Source organism: Agelaius phoeniceus, chromosome 8 (assembly GCF_051311805.1).
Source record: "Agelaius phoeniceus isolate bAgePho1 chromosome 8, bAgePho1.hap1, whole genome shotgun sequence".
NCBI lineage: Eukaryota > Metazoa > Chordata > Aves > Passeriformes > Icteridae > Agelaius > Agelaius phoeniceus.
In genome coordinates this window covers 27,764,480-27,773,684 of record NC_135272.1, presented here as the reverse complement: position 1 = coordinate 27,773,684, position 9,205 = coordinate 27,764,480, and the positions used below count along the sequence as shown (strand labels likewise).

General features: G+C 46.8%; 1 protein-coding gene across 10 annotated transcripts in view; it reads right to left on the bottom strand.

The window, feature by feature from the left end:
• The window catches only part of ST3GAL3 (ST3 beta-galactoside alpha-2,3-sialyltransferase 3), a 176,104-nt gene that overhangs the window by 5,222 nt on the left and 161,677 nt on the right, over positions 1 to 9,205 (bottom strand). The gene's annotated exons all lie outside the window — the stretch shown is intronic.

Genomic DNA, 9,205 nt, shown 5'->3' with positions numbered 1-9,205 from the left:
CCTGCCCTGTCCTGTCTGGGACAAGCAGCTCTCAGCCATGACTGCTGTGTGGCACTGACAGCCCCAGGCATGACATGCACACAGTGGGCTGACAAGAGATTCAAGGTCCCTCTCTAGATCTCCAGCACATTTTGGAAATAACTTTCCTGCTGCTACTGCACCTTTACAAGCCACTTCCATCCCCTCAGTGCACAGGAATGACAACAGTTAAAGCTGCTAAAGAAACTTTGGGCAGGTAAAAGAGGTCTTTGACTTCCTCTGCTTCCAGTGACTCTGTTACCTGAACACTGGAAAGGCTACACCACTACAGGGAACAGGACCACACATGGAGAACTGTGTTGGTGCTCTTTGGGACTCTGGAAATGCATAAGGCCCTATCTCTAAACTGAAAAGGTACTGCCCTGAAACAACTCAGTGCATGGCTTCAGCTAATGTAAAAACAGAAACTGACAAGTGGCACTGGGAATAAGGGTTACAAAGGCTTGTAAAAGGAAAAAAGCATCAGTTCCAGAAAGCAGCAGTGGGAACGATGGTGGCACAGAGAGAGCTGGGAGAGCAGGGCTGAGTGCTGGAGCCAGAGAGCCAGAATCCCTCAATGTGCTGGAAACAGTTCCATATGTGACATGTCAGCTGGGGGCCCTGGGCTTGGCCCCTGCCATGCAGCAGTGTCACTTGTGCCAGCACAGCCCTTGCTGGGAAGGCTCAGCCTGAGTGTGTGGGTGAGCTCCTGCCCACAGGCAGCAGCACTGCCTGCAGGCACAGAGGCCACGCTGGGACACCACGGCTCAGTGAATTCACTTGCATCTGGCTGGGATGGTTGTTGAAACCTGCCTGGAGCACCAGGAGCCTGATACCTCATAGCACAATCTGAGCCCTCCTCCATGCCTTTCAGCCTCATCACACAGTCTGAGAAGCCAACTGGTTTTGGCCAGGACAACTGTTCATGTTTGTGTTTTTGTAAGATGAACTGGGGAACAGCCACTTGTAGGCAAACTCCAACCACCTAAAATGCCACCTCAGGCCATGTGCAAGTGCCTTATCTGATGGCAGGAGGAAATCTGCTTTGTGAAAAGTACAAGTGGAGCAGGAATTTAAGTTCAGTAGGTAGATAACAAAACTTTGGGTGACACAATTGCAGTCTCTCACATTACAGCTAGGTCTGGCTCCAGCACTCACTGCAAAATTGCTGGCAACACGTACCAACCTGTGGTTGTTCAGCACCCAGGCTGCTTTATACCCCAGGCACTGCCACTAACTCCTTTTTACAAGCAGTCACACAAAAGGCCATTCAGCCTCCCACCTGATCCATGGATTTAGTGATGTCCACATCAGTACTCTCTAATGTTTTGTGGCTAATGTAAGCCCACAGAGGAAGAGGTTCTCTTGTGAGAACATGCTTTCATCCCTCCCAAAGAGCACTGTCAGGGCACTCAGTGCAGTGCTGCTCCCCCATGAGCAGCACGGGCAGGAGGGATGAGGCATGTCTCCAACACCAGCTCCGGTTACTGATTACCCAGAGGGACTCACTCATCCCACTGACAGACTGAGGAAGCTGCATTCCAGCACCAGTAGTGGGGACAAGAGCCAGAGCAGTTTTCTCAAAACTGACAGGAAAGCAGGCACCTCAGTCCCACTGCTCTGACAGGAAAAGGCAACAAAATACACCCTAAACCCCAGAAGGTTTCAGGGTGTATACACCTCAAATAGAACCATGGGTATACACCTTAAATAGCAAACACTGCCAGCAGAAAACTCCAGCTCTTTTCTTGTCAATCTGCACCTCCAAGACAGTGATGGAGCAGTTTGGAGCATTTACTGTCACCTCCACCTTCCTGTCCCTGCACATCGCCACCGCTGCTACAACCTGGCAGAGTGGCTCTGCCCCCTCTCCTCTGCTGCTCACATCCAATGCAGCTTCCACTTGTGGAATCAAACAGGCTGCTTGCCTGAGCCCATGGTTGGAGCAATGAACTTTGAGAGTTACAACAGGAACATCCCAGGAGGCTCCAGACCCCTTCTTGTTCTCCAGGGATCAGGCTGGGATTTCCTGTGCTTTGGGTCTGTCTCTGAGTAGTGGACATTTCCTTTTTCCAGTGGAGAGCAAAGCAGAGGGAGCCGAGTTATTCTGCCAGTGCTGTTATGGCTGTTTATCCCAGGGAGGTGGCAGTGGCTCTCTGAGTGCTTGGTCACAGTTATTAGATGAAAATTTATCATCAGTTAAAGCCACCTTTCAGGGTTATGCAAATGCAGCAGCCCCAAACCACCTATCCTTTTTATCTTGACAATTCCACAAAGAAGCACAAAACATCATCTGTCGCTTCAAGAAAAGCCAAGTAGAATATTTTAAGCCTAAGCAAATGTTTCAGAGACAAACCCAGGAGGAAGGTAAGCTCCCTGTCTGTAATCAATTATAGTCGGAGAATGCCTCAGCTTCAGACCACATTAGTCTTATCAAGCATGCTGCAATTTAAATACAGGAACACTAAATTAGAGAGAGTGAGTCAATGAGGAATGCATTCAAGAAAAACAGCAAGTTGTAGAGAAGGAGTTTTCTCAGTTCTGTTACATCTCTGTATTTCTGCATGTCAGCAGCACTTCTCCACAAAAACCTGCACAGAAACCAGAGCAGAGCAAGAAGTGCTACTTCACTGGCAACAGTCGGTTTCCAGTCTCCACCAGTGCTAATTTATCTTTGTCTTTAACCTTCACTGCCTTGTCTCTAGAGCTGCTTAATTTTCATCATCAGACTGCCCCACTGTGCTTGAAACTGCTGGGGATCTGCACATACTGAAACAAAAGGGATGGCTGGGCACCCTCATCTTCTTGTCTTTAGGGGATTTACTCACAGCTCCTTTATGCCCAGTCATTCTTACATCAACTTTAAATTTCTAACAGCTGTTTTTGCTCCTGCTTACTCTTACTACACTCACAGAGAGAGAAACTATCTCTTTTTAGTCTTCATTTTACCAAGTTAAACAAGGAACGCCTTTCTTCTACCAAAACAGGCTGTTCATTTACACCATGAAAACTGGGAAATCTCACAGAATTATAGTAGCTCCCTCTGCCCCTATTTACTCCAGATTTACTTCTCATGAGCTAGGAAAAAAGGCTCATCAGTGCCTCATGCAGAGGCAATTCCCTCACTCAACAAGAAGTCCTTTCCTCTAGTCTTTCCAGAGCTGCATTTGTCTTCTTTTTCCCCCCAGTAACAGTCTGGCAGCCTGAATCATTCAGTGATTTATTTGTACCTATCTAAGCACTTTCCTCCTCTGCCATTGCCAAATAATGCTATCCCAGATTAGAGTCAAAATGTGTGTTATTGCCCCAAAAAGCATGACTTTCCATTCATAATCTTAGGTTTCATGCCACCCAATTCACTCGTGTTCTCAAGGTGCTCATGGCCTTCCTGGATGGTATTTTGATCCTCCCTTGTATTGACCACACCTGGCTTTGTCTCATCACAAATTCCACTTGCACACCATTGCCTTCTGTGCCAAAAATCATTAAAGCAAACACTGAACATGACCTCCTGCAGAGGAACTCCCAGCTGTCCATTCAGTGCTGCTTTTTGTGCTCTCTCTTACAGACACTATTCATGTACAGGTGTTGCACCAAACCCTGGCTTCTGAAGCTGAACTAATGATAATATCTCACAGGATTGCATGCTTACCTGAACTTCTGACAGGTGGGACCGCTACACTTCCTCTGTCCCAAGAATGATTTTCTTTTAAATCAAATAAAGATATTAAATTAGTTTTTGTAACCTGCCTTTGGTAAATCCATGTTGTGTTTGCTTTCAGGATTTAAATATTCTTTCATTTAACTGTGCTCTGAAGTTCTGAATAGTACCTCTGAGGTTGGTTTAAGAGTTCTGAATTGGACAGGATTATTTTCCTTGACTTGTTCCCATAACACTCCCCCCTCCAAAAAAAAGAAAAAAAAAAGAAGGGAAAAAGAGGTATTATATCTACTACAAGCTAATCCTGTGGAACTTGGTAGATTTATTGTGGACCTTTTCCTCTGGACTTGCAGCTTAAGTGGCTCAAAGTGGAACAGAGATCCCTTGGGCTCTCACACCTTCTGCATTAGCTTCAACAGCTTTTGCCTTTCAGTGCTGACCCAGTAATTTTGTTTTCTGTGAACTTCTCACCATAAGCGACCCTTTCCCTCACATTCATCATATCATCCTGACAGAGGTAATATATATATATTCATGTGGTTCCTACTTTAATCCTTCTGCTTCCTTCACCTCCCTGGATGTCAGTCCTGATATTCTTTCCTTGCTTCCCTATTAATTGTTTGTCAGTGACACTGTTCAGTATTTGCTAATTTTCCTTTGCAACATCTAATTGAACTTGACTTTTGCCTGTTTCTACTTTATCTCTATCCCTTCCAGTTATCAGGAGTGAAGTCTTTTGATGCTCTTCTATTACTTCTAACACCACTTTGAAGCAGTTCTTTATGAAATTATATTTACAGCCTTTTTCTGCCAGTTTTCCCCTTGCTGCAAATATGAATCACAGATAATTATTGTACTGCCACAAACAAGACTTCAAGTCTACAATAAGTCCATGAACTCTTCAGTGAATGTGCTTTTAGTAGCCCATTCTCCAAGGCTAGGCCTAAATCCAGAGAGGTCAGATTCTGCATGCATGCCTCAATTTCACTGAGCACCCCTCCACCACTGCTGAGCCTATATACAGCCCTGCTTATCAAGCTCCCTCCTTTTGGGAGCAAAATCTGAGTTATATCATCCCTTCTGTTGACTTTCCATTTAATTTAACCATGAAGGCACTTGATCAAAGGCTATTTCCTAAAATGTCCCTCTGCCAGATCTTCATACATGCTAAAAGCAGCTGCGAAAACCCACAGCTCTTCTCATGCCCTCCCAGCTGGTGACAAGAGCTGTGCCAGCCACTGTGTCTGGGAATACCTGGGCTCTCCTTTTGACAAGGAGATGTACAGCCCTACTGTACATCCCTGACAGTGCCATTTCTGGGGGCACCCAGCACCCCACAGACATCTGTGTTCAATGCTGGGGTCAGCAGCTGGGCTCTAACCCACCTCTGTAGATCTTTTACTGCCTTCTCCTATAGAGAACTTGTCCAAACCCCAATGCTGTTTCTGTCCATTCTCCAGCTGTACTTTCCTTGCTGTTCTTAGTGCACAGTGATATCCTGAGTGTCACAGTACTTCTGTCCTTCTGAACAAGGCAATACCTGTGCTCTGGTCAGGGCTGCTATTCCAACAATATTTTCCAGATTTCTCTTATATAGACACACAGTCCTTATGCACAGGAACAGCATGTGAGGCCTTTGCTCAGCCCCAACGCTGTCAAACAGGTGGCTTTTAAACAAAGACAAAAATGTATAAACTTCATCAGTCATCACTGCCGGCCCCAAGAAAAAGCACTGCCCTTTCAGAGGTGCCCCTGCCCCAGCCCCTAACCTCCCCCTCAAAAGCTGACCTCCATTTCAGTCTGCACCACTCCTTGTACTGCAATCACAATTCATCAGCCAGGCTCCAATAGCCATGTTTTCAGTCTATAAATCACCAAGCCAGACATCTGCCCGGCTTTCAAAGGAGTTTTGTTCTTCTTGTTGGCTACCACAAACTTTAAGGTACTTGGAAGCCTGAAGCAGCCCTACCACCCCCTCCCAAGCAAGTTGTGTTGATTTAAAATGCAAAAGGCGGCTTCCCAGAGAGAGCCCAGATGATGATAAAGCACTATTGTCTGTGCCTTTATGGTTCAAGACTCCAAACTCGATGTTTGCGGATTATTCTGAGAGGTAGCTGCTGTCGGGGAGAGACAGAGACAAAGCTGTGTGTCACTGCATGCTGCAGGCCACCTCCCCTGGCCCTTGTGACAGCCCTTACACAGGCTGAATGAGAAGTGTTACAAGATGGTGTCCTCAGAATCCCACAAAGACCTGCTGGGGAAGGGGCCAGTGATCAGAAAGAAGCCGTCAAAGGCTGCCCTGCCACCTCCCCCTCAGGTCAGGCACTGAGTCACTGAGGTGCTGGGCACAGCTGTATCAAAGGAGCTGACACCTCCAACAGCAGTGCTGGAGCTTGACCTGCTTCTCCAGCAAAAAGAGACCCGCCAGCAGCTCCCCTGTGGGACACAAACACTGCAGGCAGGCTCGGCATGAGCAAGGGTGGCTTTGAACCATGAATTGGCCTTTTTGCCACTCATAAGTGTGTGAGGCAGTCTGCAGCCAGCTGCTGAGAAGACAGCCCAGGATGCTCCTTGCATGGCACCTGAGGTAACTCCTTGCTCACATCCTTGCTCCTGCAAGAAATGACCAGGGATAGAAGCTCACCTCTGGATCATGAGGCTTGGGAAGACTGTGCTGGGGCAGAGCACATGGAGGAGGGATGCTGGGAGCCTGTCTTGTGCTTCGTTCCCATGATTTAGCACAGCCCCCTGCTCTCTCAGTTTCATAAGCTCCTTATGGATATGTTTTTACTATTCTAAACAGTCACTTTCCCATCCTTAAATAATTTCTATTTTACTCTATTTTAAAATTATTCCTTTTCCTCACCACCATTTCCACATTTCCTTCGCTATGCTCCCAGTGGGTCTGACACTTCTACATTAATAGAAGACAGTGACCTGTGATAAAAATACATTTTTATGGAGTGCTTGGACAGGAAGCATTACAGGACCTGAGCAAGACATAAAAATACAATAAAGTATATGAAAATCCAGCTCCAATAGATTCATTGCCATGAAAACAGAAACAAGTGAGCAGACACCTTGGCAAAGACTCAATTTTTTGTACAGCATTCATGGAAGCAGGCAAGGGACAAAAGCTGTTGCAAAGTTATTTGGAATAGGGAAAATAGTAACTGAACAGAGATTACACACTTGGCCATTCTGCATTTTGCAAGCTAAAACAAAGAGGTGGGATAGGAGCTGAAAAATCACCTGTGAGAGTTTATACAACAGCACTGGGTCTGTTGGGCTCTGGAGTCCCAGTAACATATCAGAGAACAAAGTTTGTCCTGACACCACCCAGAAATCTCCTGCTGAAGTGCAGGCCAGGAGTCTGCACCCCAGCCATGACAGGGAGCAGTGCAGAGACAAAAGAACTGGCCTTGAGACACAGTTTCAATTGCATTGATCTTCCAGCTCACACCTGAAACTGGAAGCACCACCCCAGTGTGCTTCCAGCTCTCCTGAGCACACTGAGGAACAGAAAAGGGCCTCCTCCACCAGGTCTACCTGGACATACCCTGGCCAGAGTACACTGAGCTACCCAGGAGAGAGGGTAAAGAAGCTATCCAGTACTAAATTAGAGAAATTAACTCTGACAAGCATTCCCAAGCACAGGAAAATCCACACATGTTTGCAGCCATACTACAGAATAGTAGTACACCATACACTTCTCCTTGACTATTAACAGTGATCAAGTTCCAGTGCATCTCCCTCCTTGCAGATCCTTTTCTTCTGGGGCACGAAATGCCTGTCCAGCCCTCAGGAGCTGGAGATCCTAGAAGACTCAGTGCAGGCAGCTGGCTTCTGTGGTAGCAATAGCAGCACAATCTTGGACCTTGAGAGCTTTTACTCCTGTGGGGAATGCACAGGCTGAGCTAAACTATGGACTGGGTATGCCTGTTTCTCCTTTTGGAAATTCAGCTGCCAGTGCCACAGAGCAACAGGAAAAATCAGATTCATTTCCACAGAGATTTTATCACCTCAGTCTTGGCACGGGAGAGGCATCTCCACCCAGCCGTGAGCAAGTGAGTGCATTTTGCTGGCTTTTTTTATATAATCAGAACAAATTCCTTGGAGATGACTCACAGGGTTTCAAGGGTGTCCAGAGAGATGTCAAGCAGCCTCAAGTGTAAATCAGTGACACACCTTGCTGAGAGGACTCCTGCTCACCAGCAAGCCCATTTGCCCTGCAGATACCAGGCAAGGGATGGGGCTAGAGGGATATTGCCAACAGGCTCCCACAATCCACACACACATGTGTGGCATCTCCAGGCCCAGGACACTGCTGGTGTTTACATTTCCTCTGTAAAGACAGTGATGTTTTCAGGGTGGAGCTGGAGTGCTTCCCTGCAGCTGCTCTCTAGGCTTAAACACTGAAGATTTTTAGACACTCAGGCTGGAGGAACTTGGCAGTTATTGAAGAGATTTGAACTTCAAAAATAGAGATTCTGCCCCACCAAAGCCTGGTCAAACTGCAGGGGTTCCTGCCTGGGATGTTCATTGTGGTGGATCAGCTGAATCCCATTGCAGTTCAGTGCTGTGATGATGCCATGTTAAGCAAACCTGTTCCATTCCCCTGCCCAGGAATGAACACTCCAGCCTCCATGGGTCTGCAGGCCAGAGGACAAAGATGATACTTGCATAATTTCAAAGTATAGCCTGCTTTAGTGGCTCTTTTAGAGGCTGAAATGTAGAGGAGGACCAGGAAGAACTAGGCCTAGACACAATCCCAGAAGTCCAAAGAAACACTGAGAAAAATCCTGTGGATGCTCTTGGACCTTTGGGTGTCAGAGCAGATGGAACAGACAAATCCTTGGTGGATCTTGGCTCTGGGTCAGTCTTCTTTCACTAATACCAAGGGCAAGGTTTGACACAGGGTGCCAATGCAGGCCAGCCTCCCCATTTGCAAGCTGCATGCAGGTGCATGCAGCAATGTCAAATCCCTTCCATCAAGCAGGTGCTTCCAGTCTGGAGTGGGGCAAATCTCTATTTCTGCATTCTTTGAAGGCAAGTGCAGAAGACACAACCCAGCTATTATGCCCTTCACCTTTCAACTTCACCCTCAGATGACTAACAATTACCAGCTACCATTAATATTAAATAGGAGAGAAAGAAATGTGATCCTCTCTTTGCTCTTCACATTCCACAATATCACAAACAATTTGTCATATTGGGAGGGGCTGAGGCAGGAGGAGCATTAATTATTGATACTTGGGAACAGATGGCTTTTCTTGTACCAGGGCAGTGAAATGTAAGAGGAGCCCGTGGGTGAGGATGTGAGGATTGGATGGGCAGACACATATCAGGTAACCAGCCTCCAAGTGGAACAGGAACCTTCCTCCTAGAACCAGCTCCACTGGGCTGCAGAGCTCCCAACAACAGCCCCAGCTGCAGAAACAAATCCACTGACATCTGAATTACTGAGGCTTCACCAGAACCTTTCAACGCTCCCTCACCTCTGTACAGGACATGATGACTGATGGC